Below are 17,260 nucleotides of genomic sequence, written 5' to 3'. Positions count from 1 at the left end.
TACAGATTGGTCATCCACCTCTTTGATGGGACTTTTTGTTCTCCCTGGGGTTATAGACTCTGACCCTGATAATGAGAATATGATCATGGCCTGGACACTCCAAATGCCTTTCACTGTTCCCCAAGGAAATTGAAAAGTTTAATTGATTTTATTTCCCCAAACCATGAGCATACTTTTCACAGACATAACGCAAAAAAAGGAATTTGGCTCTACTGCAACACCCCAAGTATGATGGGTAAAACCTATATTAGAACAATGCCCTACATGCTGGTGTACTCTGACACCAAAAGGACAAAAGATAACACTTGACAGCCTCATAGACACAAGGGCTGAAGTTACAGTTATCTCTCAAGCCAAATGGCCCTCACAGTGGTCCCTTGCTGAAGTGCTCCAGGCATTTGCAGGCATTGGAGGAAGCAGCTGCAGCTGTCAAAGCCACCACTTGATACAGATCAAAGGCCCCGAGGGACACTGTGCCTCAGTCATACTGTTTGTATTACCAATGCCAATGGTACTGTGGTGGGGGATGTTCTCTCCCAATGGGTCTTTGGAATTCAATCACATTTTTAATGGGGACCATTGGAGCGCGACACTTTAACCTGGAAAACAGAGAAACCAGTTTGGCTGGATCAATGGCCCCTACCATTCCAAAAACTTTGTGCATTAAAGGAGTTGACCCAACAACAGCTCCAGAAACGGGCATATAGTCCCTTCTACCCATCCTTTGAATTCTCCTGTGTTTGTTACCAAAAAACAAACTGGCAAATGGCATTTACTCCATGGCTTTTGAAAAATGTAGCTATGAAGGTCATAGAGGCCATACAGTCTGGTCTCCCATCTTCTACCATGATTCCCCAAACTTGGCACTTGACTGTTACAGATTTAAAAGACTGTTTTTTTGATATTCCTTTACATCCTGATGATGCTCCTAAATTTTCCTTTTCAGTTCCAAGCACAAACATGCAGGTGGCCTCACAGCGATATCACTGGATAATTTTACCTCAGGGCATGAAAAACAGCTGTACTATTTTCCAGTGGTGTATTGCTAGGTCCTGAATTCTGTTCATCAACAAATGCCCAGTGTTCTTTTCTACCATTCTATGGATGATATTCTTGTAGCAGCTGAACAATAGAAGTCACGGAGAAAGCCTAAGTTAGCCCTTGTCACCAAAGCTGTAAATCAGGCAGGGCTTTGCATAGCTCCCAAAAAGGAACATAAACATCCTCTGTGGAGGTATTTGGGGTAGTGCGTTGGAGTCTATTCAATTTCTCCTCTAGCTCTGCAAATTCAAATATTTGCGCCTTACATGATGCACAAAAACTTTTGGGAACAATCAACTGGGTGCACTCCTTTTTAGGAATTTCAAATACAAAGCTAAAAGTCCTTTGCTTGAATGGTTAAAAGGAGATTCAGATCTTTTATCACCTAGACAACTTACATTTCAAGTTCAGCAGGCACTGCAATGCCCAACTGATGCCATAGTAAGCCAACAAGCTGCACGCTGGGTACCTTGAGGAAAGTGAAGGGAGACGACCACATCCTGACTGATGAGCATTGATCTCTGATTTATTGATCCGGCTTACACACTTTTATAGTAGTGTTAATTAAGCTCATACATATTGCAAAACCTGAGCTCATCATTGGTTACAGATCACACACCAACCCCTCCTTTGTTGTCAATACCTGTGGTTTCTTGTTGAGGCTAATACTTGTTTTTCTCATCCTGCTGTTGACTTGTTATTGAGCACCCTTTCAAGGACTCCATGTTTTTCACCATGCCTTTCTCATCACTTAGCCAAGGACACGATATTTACTTTTTAAGGAAAAAGCCTGAGAACTTGCTGCTTACAGCTGCCTTTTACTTTTTAACCAGCTGTATGTGATCATGGCCTTTCTATAAGCCATGTCTGAACAAAATTCTCCAACAGTACCTGATCTGCCTTTTTAAAAAATAAACTTGCATCCAGCATCACAGCCCCATGCCTTGATGTTTCAATGGGACTCCAAGGCACCAGACTCTTTGTTTATCACTGAATGGATTTATTTACCGCACCAAATGACTAATACCATTAGTAACCAACATGAAATGATGGCCCAACTGGTTGTTCAGGCCTGACAGAGACTCATTTCTCTTGCAGGAGGGGAATTTTCCACTATATTCCTACCTGTAGGGTAGCCTTTGCTGAATTCAGTGGACAAATCTCAATACATCCTCCAAAACATGAGCTGTTTTGACATCTTTTAAAAAACTTTTTAAGCTTTTATATTTGTTTTCAATTGACAGAGAAAACCAACTTCAAGGCTTAGCAGTATTCACAGATGGTTCTGGTCACTCTCAGAAATCTGTGGTAGTATGGAGAGACCCCTCTTCTAGTGCCTGGAGAGCAGATGTATCCACAGCTCAGGGGTCCCCCCAAATTGTTGAACTTGCTGCTGTTGTCAGAGCTTTTCAAAAGTTTTCTGTTCCTTTAATCTGGTTACAGATTCAGCTGAAGTTGTAGGAATTGTGATGAGAGCTGAAGCATCAGTTTTGAAGGAGGTTGAAAATTGTCAACTTTTTTATTGGTTGCAGCTCCTCATTTTTTCCTTAGAAAATAGAACATTTCCTTATTTTGTTAAGCATATTTGATTGCATACAGAACTTCCCAGATTTTTAGCTGAAGGGAACAGGCAAGCTGACCTTTTAACAATGCCTGTATGAGAATCTGTTCTACCTAATAAGATAGAACAGGCTAAATTGAGCCATTCCATTTTTTCACCAAAATGGTGTCACTTTGATTTGGCACTTTGGAATTAGTAAAGCCCAAACTTCAAGAATTATTGCTGTTTGTCTTGATTACCAAAAGTATTCTTTTCTCTCTATTGTAGGAAGTATTAATCCCAGAGGGTTTCAGAGCCTTCAGGTCTGGCATCAGACATTACGCATTTTTCTGCATTTGGGCATTTAAAATACATTAATTCCTCTTTTGATACCTTTTCTGGTGCTCTTTTTGCATCTGCCCATTCAGGGAAAACAGCTTAAGATGTCTCTAGACACGTTGCTGCTTTTGCAATGCTTGGTATACCATCTGAAGTAAAGACAGACAATGGCCCAGCTCATGCTTCCTGTCAAGCTGCTATCTTTTTTGCCTTATGGGGAATTCTTGTATTTGTGGGGTTCCCAGACCAAGGAAGGAATGATGAATCTGACTCCATGTTCTTAGAAGGTTAATTTATTATTTTATTATACTTTACTATATTAAAGAATGGTATACTAATACTATATTAAACTACACTAAAGAAGACAGAAAGGGGACTTACAGAAGGCTAAAAGATACTAATGAAAAACACATGACTCCTTCCAGAGTTCTGACACAGCTTGACTGTGATTGGTCATTAAGTCAAAACAATTCACATGAAACCAAGGAAACAATCACCTGTTGGATAAACAATCTCCAAATACATTCCAAAGCAGCAAAACACAGAAGAAGCAATGAGATAATATCGTTTTCCTTTTTCTCTGAGGCTTCTCAGCTTCCCAGGAGAAGAATCCTGGGCCAAGGGATTTTTCCAGAAAATATGACTTCCACAGGGAATTATGCACAAAACAGGTATTGCCCATTCCCCAACAGGCCAATCTGTCACTGAACGGGCTCATGACTCCCTCGAACGTCTCTTGGTACAATAGAAAGGGAGGGCCAGAGATAGCACCCCTGACAAGAGACTGCAGAAAGCCCTTTATGTTTTAAAATTTTTGAATTGTTCTTTGATGAACCCCAACCCACCGATTGTTCGACATTTTAATTATAATTCACAATTGCAACAAAAGGGAAAAAAACCCTGCCTTAATGAAGGATCCAGAATCTGGTAAGATATTGGGGCCTGATCCTTAGTTCACATGGTGTCACCATTGAGTCAGGAACAGGAGTCAGGTGACACATGAAGTCTAACTCTCTTCAGGAGACTAATAATAATTTTATTAGAAACCCGTTCCTTTTTATACACTGCTCTGAAACAGGTGGACCTGATTGGTCATTTAATCAACACACTTCACATGATTGGCTACTTAAGGAAACACACTTTAGTAAACCTCTTATGAGAAAACAACCGTTCAAAACACCAGCTGCAAGATTGTTTTAATTATTTGTCTTAGCCTTCTCAAAAGTCCCCGGAACAATTCCTGGGAAAGTTTATCTGGCTTTCTCTCTCTTACCAGGCTGCCAGTATGCACAACCTGGGGTAGAGGTTTTGCTTGTGTCTCCATAGAGAATGGTCCCAAGTGAATTCCATCAAAGAATGTGACACCGTTTTGAGAATCTTTGAGTGCATGCCCTGACGATTCAAATTGAACACCAACACTGGCAGAGAACCCTTGTGAACAAAACCTCAACACCACATCAGCACCTGTTTAACCTCTAACAGACTTATGCCCTTGGGAAAATGGTTAAGGTTACCCGGTGGTATCAGGGTTTACAGGGCTAGGAAAACTTCTAGGGGACTGGAAACTTGGTGGATGGATAACAATTTTCGTTAAAATACCCTTATATGTATTAGGCATTGTATTATGTATTGTTATGCTTATTCTTTGTATTTTACAGTGTGTGAAAAAAATAATAGACAAGTCACGTAAGAGTGTATTTTTGTTTGAACAGATAGGGGGATGTATGGGGAATAAAACAGAGAGTACAGTGGAACTGATAAAGGGACCTGTTATCTGAGGACTGATCAAGACGAAACTATGGGAAAGACAGACACAGATAAAGGTTCCCAGGGCAAGAAGTGGCCAAGAAAAATATTGTGAGACTTAGTGATAAGATAATGTTAACAGGTGACCTAATGTCCTGAAGAATGTGTAACCAGTGGGAAATTGTTACCAAAAATAGAGCCCTATATAAGCACCATACAAATCAAACCTTATATAAACCCTTGCTATACTCAATAAAATTGGCTTCTGATCTAATCTCAGATGTCTCTTCATCGTTGATAAGCCTGATTCTCGGTGATCCCCGTTGGGTGTGGGGCAGGTGTTGGAGAGATTTTTTTCTATTCTTCTTGTGCTGCTGTGATTTGGTTGGTAATAAATTCACTCCCTGTGCCCAGGCTGGGTTTGGTGTCAGTCCTCAGGGTGGGATCTCTCACATTCCTTTTCTCAACTCCCAGGCCTCTCCACAGCCAATCAGAGAATGTGATGAACAAGAGTCAGCCAATCAGAGAGAGCAGGTCTGATGACTCACCACTTGCTGGGCAGACCCTCAGCACCCAGTGTTCCTCACCTGGCCCACACCCTCCCTGCCCAGTCACGCCCCAATACTCCCTGCCCAATCACAGGAGGTCTCAGCCAGGTGCAAGGCCACCGGTAGGGGCTGTGGCTGCCACCAGCTCAGGAGCTCTGTGGGCAGAGAAAAGGGGGTGACACCGGGACTGGGGACACTCACAGGGCGTCCCTTAATTACGCCTCCATTTGTGTTGGCTCAAGGGAGAGCTTCCGGAGAATCTCTTCCCACACACAGGACACTCATTGGGCCTCTCCATAGTGAGGATGTGCCTGTGGGTGACAAGGGTGGAGTTGTGCCTGAAGCCCTTCCCGCAGTCGGGGCAGCGGAAGGGCCTCTCCTCTGTGTGAATCTGCTGATGTACTGAAGCACAGACAGACAACTCTTCAACTAATTAAAGCTGAAAAGAAGGGTATTTTATTGCAGCGCTGGACACATGAGGAATCATTTCCAAATGCAGGTGCAAGGAGTTGCAGACTCCTGCTCTCTATTTATACAGAAAAGGCTTTACATAGCCAAGCAGTTTCTAAGGAGGTGTAGTATATAATCATTATCTGCCCACTTTGTATTATAATCAGCTGAATACCTAATATGGCTGCACAATTGCACTCCCTTAATTGGGTCAGTGGGATTTTGAAACAAGGGAGTGGGCGTATGGGAAGAAGAAAGCTCTCTTTCTCATGGTAAACTCTTCACCCATGGCCAGTTGGCAGGACTTTTTGATCTGCTGATCACAATCAAGCCTCTCCTAACGGTTTGATTATTCTTAATGCAAGATATTTCTATGGTCTCTGCTCCTTCACAATTGCTACATCTATCCCTGTCACTCCTAGCTTTACTTTCTAATATATTTGTTACTCTTTCACTAAGGTATGTGATTTTGCTAGCGAATTTAGCTTCTTAACAAATTTTAAAATCTTAACTAAAATATGTAACCTTCTACTATCTCAGTAATATTCCCAGCTGGCCCCTGGACTCATCCAGAGTTTTCAATTATCATAAATACATTTCCAGCTCACCCCTTGACTCATTACGATGAGATTGGACCTGCTCAGAAACCACTTCCTACACTCGGGACACTCATAGGGCCTCTCCCCAGTGTGGACCTTGCAGTGATTGATGAGTTTGCAGCTCCACCCAAAGCCCTTCCCACACTCCCCACATTTGTAGGGCCGTTTTCCCATGTGGACCACCTGGTGCTGGATCATGTCTGAGCTCCAGAGCTCTGGCTGAAGCCCTTCCGACATTCCAAGCACTTGTGGGGTTTCTGCCAGCCATGAGTTGTCTCCGCCACCTCTGAGTTCCAAATGGATCTCCAGCTGCCTTCTGGGGGCACCTTTCCTCCTCACAGCTCCCAGGGCTGCGTTTGCAACTCCTCCTTATATGGCATCTCCAGGGCTTATCCTCCCCATTGGATTCCCATTCCATAGAGCTGCTGAAAACTGCCTCTTCCATGAGGTTCTGCAGCAGGGATTTGCTCTCCCTGGTCTCTGTCTGCAGCTCAGTGTCTGGGGTAAGAAAAGGAAAGGAAGGAATGAGGAAGAAAGAAGGACAGAATGAGAAAGGGAAGGAGCTATGGAAAAGGACAGGATGGGATGTGCCTCTGTGCCAGAGGGAAGGGGAAGGAGATCCCCCCAGTTCATCCCTGGCAGGACGGCATTGGTAGTGGGGTTGTCCTGCAGCCAGGGAAAATGTTGGGCTGAGACATGGAGCAGAGGAGAGGGGGAAAGGGGCAGCGACTTCCTTCTCACCTGCCTCATGTCCCAGGCCATCTTCCTTTTCCTCGCAGCCTCCTCCATCTCCATCCAGACAAAGTTTGGGATTGACAAATCCTGGCTTGGGGGAAAAACAACATGTGAGACCCTTGGTCCTGCTTCCCAAGCCCAGCTCGAGAAGTAACTGCCCTGTTCACAGGCAGGCAGGCCCAGACCCTGCTCATCTCCAGCTTCCCCCACCCCTGCAGGCTGCCAGGATCCCCCAGCTCCAGGATTGGCCTTTGCTGCTCTCCCCACTCTGATGCCAATCAGAGCCCCAAAATCAAGGTCCCCCCTCAGCTGGTACCACCACCCCAGCCAGTACAGACAGTTTGCCACAGGAACCCTCCACAATTCTCCATAGGGGCATCTGCATCTCACTTTTGGGGCATCTGCAAGATCCAAACATCCCCCCCTCTGTAAACAAACCTTCACAGAGATCTTCCAATGGATTTGGGGTGAGCTCCCCCTCCCCGCTCACCTGTGAGATCTGGGGGGTTGATGCTGCCAGGACCAGGGGAGCTGCAGACTCAGTGGGAAAGCGGGAAAACCGTGGGGTTCTGCTGTGGCTCCTCCTCTTCCTCTTCCTCTTCCTGCTCTTCCTTTTCCCATCCTCCGCCTCCTCTCTCCCTCCTCTTCCTATTGCTCCTCCTCCCTGACCACTCCAAGTCTTCCTCTCACACCCTTCTCTCTCCCATGGCTGCAGGGTTTGGGTGGAGGAAACCAGGGAACTTCCCATGAGCCCCCCAGCGATGGGCAGGGGGCTTGGGAACCCACCCAGTGCAGATCCTTTCCCCTCCAGAGCCCCAGGGAATCACTCCAGGAATCAAGCGATGGGAACACAATGGGATCCCCACTGAACCACGCTTTGTCTATCCCATCCCCTCTCCCATCGTTCCCCCAACCCAAGAACCCCTCCCAATTCAGTCTTGGGATCCCATCCCTCTCACGCTCTGAATCTTCTTTTCCCCTGCACTCCTACCCCTTCCCCATCATGCCTTCAGCTTCACCTCACGTCCCTGTGTTTGGTTTTGGGGGATACAGGCCCCTCCTGCTCAGTCTGGGGGGGGTCAGATCCCCCCTTCCCCTCAATGTATGCAGCTCCTGGATGCTTTTTCCTGGGAGCAATCCCTGAGTTTTGGGACTTTTGGGGTGTCGTTTAAGAGTGTAACATCTCTGTCTGGCTTTCCCCTCCCTGCTGTGGCCCCTCAGCTGCCCCCGACACCCTGGGGATGCTGGGATTTCCCTCCTGGGACAAGGACGTTCATCCCCTTCCAGGAGCCCAATGCCTGGCTGGGGCTTCAGGTCAGAGGGTCCTTGAGCAGCTGCCCCAGAACCTCCCCCTGGCTCACCCAGCAGAGCCAGAGCCACTTGGCCTGGGTTCCCCAAAGGCCTCAGCAAGCCCCAGGTCCCTCCCAGGAACCCTCAACTCCCTCCAACCCAGCATCCCCCATATGCCCTATAAGTTTCCCCCATGGCACTGGCCATGGCCATGTCCCAACATGTCCTCACCCATGGCTGTCTCCCCACCATGTTTCCATCCCTGTCATTGTTCCCCACATCTCCATCCATGCCTGTGTCCACACATGTCCCCATGAATGGCTATGGCTCCCTCCATGTCCATGTGTCCCTATGTCAGTCTCCATGTCTGTGTCCCACCATATCTGCGTTGTACCATGACCACAGCCATGTCTTAGCTCAATGTCTACTTTTACCTCAAGATTAGATATTTTAAAGGCATGAAGAGAAATTAAAAGAAAATCAAGACCATAACAAAAGGATTTCAGTGTCCATGCTGGCTGAGGATCCACGTGCTTGGGCAGAAGGCAAGAACCTTTTCTGGAGGAGTTTCTATCCCACTGTCTCCAAAATCTTGGTCTTTGCCCCAGTTTTTCACCATTTGGCTACGGAAGACACCCTTGGGCAATAGGAAATGAAAATCGTGGAATCCCTGAAGTTGGAAAAGACCTTGTCCCGGTTCAGGACAAATTTGGGAGAGAACCCCCAAAGGGGTTCCTCTAGACCCCATTGGCCCCTCCCCCAACTGGTTCAGGAAAAATAAAAGACCTCCTTGAAGAAAAGTTGAAAAACCTGTTTATTACGCAATAAAACCTAAACAGTATTAAACAATAAAACCTCTTGCTGCTCTAAAAGAGAAACAAACTCACAAAGTCCCCTCCGTGGGCTGTAGCTTGGCTCACTCAGTCTCTTATCAGTCCCTCTGGTGCTGGAAATGCAACGGCCCAGGCCCGGCCTGGTGGGCCACAGGTGTGAGCTGCCAGTGCTCCCCTGGGTGTTCAGGCCAGAGCAGGTTTAATCCTTGGCTGGAATCCTCTGCAATCCTGGCCACCCTCCTCTGCCATCTCCAGCCCCTGGGGCCAAGCCTTGCTGCCACTGCTGCAGCTTCAGCGCTGCCTGGGCCTGCACTGCCACAGCTGCTGGGGAACACCAGGGCACAATTCCACTCTGGGGCTCACTCACACCCACACTCTGGGCTGCCTGCCATTGCACTGCTGCAAAATGTACCAATTTCGGTTCTTTTAAATATATTTTCTCTACTCAGGTTTGGTTTGTCTTTGCCTTGAGGAAAGGAATTTTAAAGGTTTTATTTAAGGGATGTTACACCATTCAATGGAGATGAGTTCAACCTCTCAACAGACTGGGAATAGCCCAAAAGACACCCACAGAGATAACGAGCAGCAACAAAACATCAACATTGCCCAGCAGCAAACAGCAACCAACAGCTACTCCAGACACTGCCCCCGGCAGAGCTGGAGACACCTGGGCTGGAAAAGGCTGAGAAGGAAATCCACGAGTTTGGACCTAATTTACATCAGAGGGGAAGAAATCTGGGTCTAATAGGAAACCAAACACTTAAAACTTACACAACTTGGAAGCAATGAACATTAAACCAGTGGATTTCTGTGGGTTTTGGATGGTATAAAGTTTAGGAAAACTCTAGGAAAACTCACGTGTCATTCAACAATTTTCTCTCCACACTCGGGCTGTGTGTGAGTGAAATGATTTCTGTTGTACATCCTGGCCAGAATCAAGTAATGCCTTGACTTTTTAACACTGGAAATGTTGGAGAGTTTTGGCTCTTCCCACCATTCTGGTGATGAGATTACAACATTAGAATGTTTTTTTCTTATTGATCCTTCTATTGGTCAGTAAGTTTTGGGTCAGGGGTGTCAGAATCAATTTCTATTCTTAGGAGAAGTAGAGGCTTTTCGGGTATGTGTGTGCTTGTCTCTTAGTGATGGCACAATTTTGGTTTGGATTTCTCCATGCTCACCTTTAGGATGCATTTGGAAAAACCAGAAGAGGTTTAAATGCGACGCTTTAACTCATAAACAGTTAACAGAATACTATTGTAAAATAGGAAAAAACAGACATCAAAAAAAAAGGCAAAGGAAGGTGGGTGGGAAAGGAAAAGGGGAGTCACCAGGTTACTGCCCTGGAAGAGAAGCTTTGGTTCTAATCAGCCTGAGAGGAGCTTTCGAAATGCAAATGAACACTGCTGGGCAAAGGGTGGACAATGCACCTGGGTCTCTTGCCCGGGGCGGGAATTGGGCTGATTCCCTCTGCCCCTCACCCCAAGCTCTGCCTGCTGGCACTGATGGAATTTGCACAGCTCAAGGCAGAGCCCAGGGGGCTCTGACCTTGCAACAGAAACCGTGAAGCTGCAAAAGGAAACAGCAAATGGAGAATGTTGAGAAAACTTCACTTGAAAAAGTGGGGGGAATCATCCCTCTGCCAACTCCAACATGTGCTGTCACTGTCTATGTTATATAGGGTGGATTACAGCATGGTGGCTGTTGCTACCACAAGTTCAGGAAAGCAGTTGGGAACACAAGTATTTGATGTTTAAATTACAGAAAAATGGCCAATTGATGCAGCCCTGGCTCCTGAGGCAGTGCAAACAATGGGAAAAACATCAACATCCACCAGAACAAATCCTACAACACCATGAACCAGCCCCTGGGAACCCGAACCAATTCATATCAGGAGCCACAGAACCCATTTCTCATTTCAATGACATCATTAGATAACAAGGCTGTCCACAGAATAACAACCAACCAGACAGCTCCAGCTCCTGAACTTCCTGCTGACCAATCCACGGAAATGAGGAACACAATAATTCACCATGGGATGGGATCAGATCATCTGGTAGCAGAAGGAGGAGGAGTTAATGAAAAATTCAATGACTCAAACTGCTGTTGGCAAATAGATGACAAAGGAAAAGCAGTGAAATAGAAAACAAAGGAAACAAAAAAGCAGGTCATGTTCCAGCTAAAACGTGGAAAGGATGGCAATGGGACACGGTTTTGTGGCTCCATGACAGACCATGGGTTAAACAAATGCTGTTTCTCCTCGGATGTGCTACAGCAACTCTCATCTTTTTACCATGCTCCACACCTTGAGAGTGCAGCTCATTCACCAGCGGAGAGAGGGGATGCAGCCAGGCCTCCTGATGCAGAAACGGCTACAGAACGACAGGGAATGAGGGCACTGAGAATAATCCCAAAACCAAAGACACAGTAAGGCAAAAAAACCCCCCCAAAAAAAAACCAAAACAATTCACTGAGTGAATCTGCCTGGAGATAGGGCCAGTGACGTGTAGATAAGGAAGGGAGAAACCATCAGTTTCAAAACCTGTTACTAATTAACATGGACTGCTGCTCAGACAAACTCCCGCTGAATTCCTGAACTTCGGGAAGAACAAAGACTGAACAGAGCCATGGTTATCGGCTGTTATACAAAAGTGGGGGTGCACATTAACGAGGACATGCAGTTGGTGGATCGGCAGGTGTGAACCTTCCAAGCACCTCAGCCAGTGGGCAAACGGAGAGGGACATGAGGCCGGGAAATGAGGATGAAAAGGAGGCTGCGAACTACAACGATGGCAGAGAGCGCACGGCAAATGCCCCACGGCCTCTCCCTCTGCTCAGCAATAAAATCACTTTTACAGGACTCCTCTGTCTCCTCTGGGCACAGAAACCTCCGGCCACGGCAATTTCCCCGCACAGCCCCGGGCACGGGGCAGCCCCCTCTGTCCCAGCCACAGCAACCGGGCCGAGCCAGCGCTGCTCCGGCAGCGGCTCCTGCCGGAGGAGACCGCGGGCAGCCGCTCCCGCAGCGCCCTCACGCCAGCGGCAACACGGGCCGGACACGGCACAACGAACCCGCCCGAGCCCCCTTCCGCCCCCGAGGCCCGCAGCCAGCCCCGAGCCCCCGCACAACCCAGCGCGGCTCCCACCTGCGCTGCGGCCGCCTCCGAGCTCCGCCGCCGCCTCACCGCGCTCCGGCTGCTGCCGACAACGGCGCCGCTGCCCAGCTACGACCGCCCTCAGCCCAACACCGGGGCCCGGCTCCGCCCCGCTCCCACCAATCAGCGCGCCACAACCACGACTGACGGCACCATCGCCCAATCCCAGCCAGGGGCGGGCTCTGCACAAGGCACAGCCCCGCCCCGCGCTCTCCGGGCCCCCCCGGGCTGCGTGAGGGCAGAGCCGGAGCTGAGGAACAGCCCTGGAACGGGCCCGGCTGGGAGGGGGATTAAGCTGAAAACACAAACTTCTCCGCAGCTCTCGCCACGGCTTTCCCGGCACTGCGGCTCCGGTGGCTCCGGCTCAGCGGGACGCCCTGGAGCCTCACTTCTCCTACCCCTAATTAGGAGCATCAGTGCATCGCTTTGATTTCCCCCAAAAACGGGAAAACCGTCCCAAACCCCTGTGGATGAGTGGGGGAGGGGAGAGATTTCTGACAGAAAACTCCAAAAACTCAGAGCAGAATAATGAGAAGTAAGTGAAGACCCTTAAATCCAGCTTTCCCCCACGCCTCCCTCCTTCCAGCTGCACCTCCTACCCCGGCAGACAGGGAATGGGGCCGGGCTCTGTTCATGCCCCGGGGCTTCTCCCTCTGCCCAGGGACAGGAGTCGTTCCCCTGCTGCACCCTGGGCTCTCTCCCACCGGACACTTCTCCAGGAACTTCTCCGAGCTGAGTCCATCCCATGGGGCACAGCCCGCTCCAAGTGCTGCAGCGTGGGTCACTGTGCCCCGGGGTCAGTCCTGCCAGGACAGGCTGCTCCAGCGGGGCCCTCTGGCCGCGAGGTCACGGCCTCCTCTCAGGCATCGCCGTGCTCAGCGTGGCTGCTCCGGGGGCTGCAGGGGGATCTCTGCATCCCCATGGATCTGCAGGGGGATCTCTGCAGCCCCATGGATCTGCAGGGGGATCTCTGGATCCTCATGGATTTGCAGGGGGATCTCTGCAGCCCCATGGATCTGCAGGGGGATCTCTGCATCCCCATGGATCTCTGCATCCGACATCGCCGTCCTTGGAGTCACCAGGAATAGGCTGAGCTCTACCTGAAGCTCTTCTCACATTCCCCACACCCTTCCCAGCACAGGGAGGGTTTTTCCTCCTCACAGCTCCCCGGGCTGACAAGGAGTGGAAAAGACATGGAGAAGGGAAAAGGAAAAGTCAGAAGGAGAGGAGGGAACAAGGGAGGAAGGAGATGAGAAAGGAACATGGATGGATGTAGGACAGAATGAGGAGAAGAAGGAGGGCAGACAAGGAGCAGATGGGATTTGCCTCCATGGCAGAGGGAAGGGGAAGGAGATCCCCCCAGTCCAACCCTGGCAGGATGGCGTTGGCAGTGAGGCTGTCCTGCAGCGATGCTGGGCTGGGAGATGGAGCAGCAGAGAGGGGAAAGGGGCAGTGATTCCTCCTGCCCTGCCTGGCTGTCCCAGCCTGGAGCGTCCTGGCGCTGCCCAGGCCCTTGGAGCGTCCGGCACTCCGGAGCCCGAAGCTCACGGCTGCTTTATAAAGCTGACAAAGTCAGCAGGATGGGTCTGGATATGATCTGCAGCAAACTCGGTTTATTGGTACAGGAAAAGGGCACAGAGCTGAACAGGGCCCAGGGACAAAGACACGGTGCAAGCTGAGGGCACAGGGGGTTTTTACATGGGGTAGTGAGGGTGGAGCTGAGGGTCAGGGTCCAATGGATATGGGGGAAAATGGTGCAGAGGAGGAGTTAAGGGTCGGGTCAGCTAATGGGGAAACAGGGCCAGAGGAATGCAGTAAATTAGGGCCAATGGAGGGACAGAGAGGGAGAACATTCTAGGGACAAACCAGATACCGGTAATAGGGGGTAAACTAGAGTAATTAGGCCAAAGGGCCAATGGGGTAACATAACTTTACATAAATGAGCATGTGCCTGCAAAGATCTGTGGGAGAAGCAAGCTTCTCACCATAACCTTGAAATCTATTCCTCTTATTGGGGACCAGTCCTCCGCAAGTGGGAGATTAAACTCTAATGGTAGGCCCATGGGTCTCCACACAAATGCATTTTCCTTTTCTTTGCAGTCTTTTTCTTCTCCATCCAGACAAACTTTATGATTGACAGATCCTGCCTTGGGAGAACAACAAGGGGTGAGCGCCTTGGGTGTTGTGAGAAAGGAGCCTCACACTTTAGAATTTTTAGAATTTTAATAAGGGATAAATAGAGACACATGAATAACAGCACTGGTGCTTGGTGATGGCCTGAGGCACACCTGTTAACCACAGCAACTCTTCTTGTCTCCTTTTCCCCCTCCATTGGTCAAAATACATATCCATAATGATTTTAGTAATTCAGACATTTCTTTTAACTTGTTTACATGTTCCAGGAATTCTTTAGGTTGGTTTGACCCCCAACTCGCCTTTTTAGAGTACGTGCAGGAATCGTGGATTGTTGTTTTGAGGGTTGTGTGTCACTCCCTCACAAGGGCCCCTGTTCTGTGGTTTCACAGGTGACAGTTATTGACAGTGGAAGGGTCAGTGGCAGGGGTCCTCATCACATCCCTTCCTTAAATGTTATCTGACCATGCAGACGGTTTTAGCTATTTCCACAGGTCCTTTAAATGAACATTAGCTATTTCACAAATATCTCTGAGTCATTCTCATTATTGTCAGTTAGTTAGAAAAATAAAAGCATTAGTTATTATTTCACAACTACAGCTACTTCTGCAAAAGTTAACATTCTAATGGACAACATCTGGCATCCACTTTAATATTTTGCAAAAGTCAAAACTGTAATGTATGTTTTTCACACTGTTTGCAAACCAAACTATCATCCATAAATGATGTTCTGAGGATATGAGCTACACAGGGGTCAGGGCATTGGCCACAAAAACTTGACAAATAATGCTATAGCAAAAGCAGTTAAAAGTGATTTCAAACTGTACTGCATCAAAATTGTTGTAATTAAGAATACTTTGCAGAAGTCAATACATAATAGCAAAAGCCAACACTACCCAGTTATTTATAACAAACCCAGGGCAGGTTTTTCTCTTGCATGGAGCACTTGGGCCTTCCCCGGGCCCCTTCTGCCCTCGTGCAGAGCCGGTGGCATTTTCCAGCACACCCAGTTTGTAACCAAGAGCCGGGTGCAGCCGAGAAGGCTCCAAGCGCCTCCTTCCAGGCTGACTCTGCAGGTGCCGAGGCTGCTCTGGGCTCTGCCAGGGCTCTGCTGGGGCTCAGCTCTGGGCCAGGCTGGGCCCGCTCTCCCCTCACATTGCTCCGGGCAGCTGAGGCACAGCGGGAGGAGGAAGGGACACGGCAAGGCAGTTGAGGGTTAAGAGAGTTTTTATTCAAAAAACTGCCATAACAAACAGGCTGTCCTAAGAACCATAACAAACAGGCAATCCTAACTACCCTAACCAACTAACAGTGCTAACTACCATAAACAACTAGCAGTGCTAACTACCATAATTAACTAGTTGACCTAACTACTGTAACAAGAAGCTGCCCTCAAGTGCTTCATGTCCTCCGCTGCTCCCTCAGTTGCTTTGCTGCAGTGATCAGAGGTGTCAGGCTGGAGAGAGGCTTGGCTGATGATAAAAATGGGTGCTGCCCAAAGGATAAAGAGGAAAGAAATGAACTGTTACTTTCCAGAGTCAAGTTCCTCACAGGCTCTGTTGCAACAGGAGAAAGGGAAATGGTTTGAAACTCAGGAGAGGGAAGCAGGCTCAGATAAGATCTAAGAAAGAATTTTTTAACCAGCAGAATGGGGAAACACTGACAGAAGGTGCCCAGAGATGTGGGAGGTGCCTCCTCCCTGGAAACATCCAAGCTCAGGCCAGGCAGGGCTCTGGGCCCCCTGAGCTGCCTGAAGATGTCCCTGCTCGCTGTGGGGCACCAGGCCCAGATGAGCTCCAAAGGAGCCTGCCAAGCCACAGTAGGCAAGGATTCTGCTTGCTCTGCGTGTGGAACGCGGCCAGACTGGAGACTGTTGGAGGGGGCCCCACAAGAAAAGCCCTCCCTGGCGCTGCTGCTTCCCCTGCAGCCCCTGGCCCTCACCTGCAGCAGCTCCTGGGCAGCCCAGCGCCGCTCCTCGTCCGTCTCCAGGCTGCACTCGATGAAGTCCCGCAGCAGAGCCGACAGGCGCCGGGGCTGCTGCAGCTGCGGGGTCCCGTTCTGCCGGATCAGAGCGCGAGCCTGCAGGGAAAGCAAACTCAGCGCTCTGCCAGCTCCCTTCACACCCACACGGGCTCACATCCACCCCGGGGCCTCAGCCCCAGCTCCAGGGGCACTTTCCTCCCTGCCAGAGATGCTGCTCACAGCTCATTTTGCTATGCCAGCCAAAAACCGCAAACCCTGGGACTGCCACAGCCACTGCAACATCCAAATGATCTCGCCTTGAGAGCCAGTTCCATTGGCTGACTCTGTTAGTAGGAACCTTCATCAGAAATATTGTGTTATTTCAGAGGATTCTTACATCAAGTGCATCTCTGCAGTGCCACTGACACTCAAGTAAATGCATTCCTGATGCCCCATCCCAGAAACTGCCAGGCAAGAAACAGGAGTTTTGTGATGCTGAAAGCTCAGGCTTGGTGACACAGAGAAAGTAGCTTGGACTAGGAAAGAAATATGTTAGACTATGGGGATGTTAAACAATCATCTTCATGTTTTCAACAAGTTTCCCAGTGAGAAGAATGAGGGGAGAAATCATCTCGCAAAACCTCTTTTAGAAACTCCTGCAGAAAACTTGTTGGGTTTGGGGGCGGGATGTGGGGCTGGTGTGCAGTTTTCTTGCAAGGTAACATTAGAGCTGATGCACTTGCTTCACATATTCAGGTCATCCTCACAGCCACAAGAGCTGCAACAACATAAATCCCAAAGCAAATTGTTGCTAGAGATTGCAGAATCTTTGTCTGTGTTGAAGATGGAGTGCTCTGGGCATTCCCTTCCCATGTGCAGAAACCTCCAG

General features: G+C 48.7%; 1 protein-coding gene and 1 long non-coding RNA gene across 2 annotated transcripts in view; both read right to left on the bottom strand.

Moving 5' to 3' along the window:
- LOC102065444 (class I histocompatibility antigen, F10 alpha chain-like) overlaps positions 1–17,260 on the bottom strand; it is a 469,176-nt gene that overhangs the window by 207,713 nt on the left and 244,203 nt on the right. The window lies entirely within an intron of this gene.
- Positions 5,336–12,381, bottom strand: LOC141725910 (uncharacterized). The gene is made up of 4 exons (XR_012577470.1): positions 12,268–12,381; positions 7,489–11,493; positions 7,005–7,089; positions 5,336–6,761 (listed from the first exon to the last, which is right to left on the bottom strand). It is a non-coding gene; the product is annotated as an uncharacterized LOC141725910 (long non-coding RNA).

Source organism: Zonotrichia albicollis, chromosome 31 (genome assembly GCF_047830755.1).
Source record: "Zonotrichia albicollis isolate bZonAlb1 chromosome 31, bZonAlb1.hap1, whole genome shotgun sequence".
Lineage (NCBI taxonomy): Eukaryota > Metazoa > Chordata > Aves > Passeriformes > Passerellidae > Zonotrichia > Zonotrichia albicollis.
The sequence above is the reverse complement of the archived record's forward strand: the minus strand, read 5'-3'. Positions and strand labels throughout refer to the sequence as shown.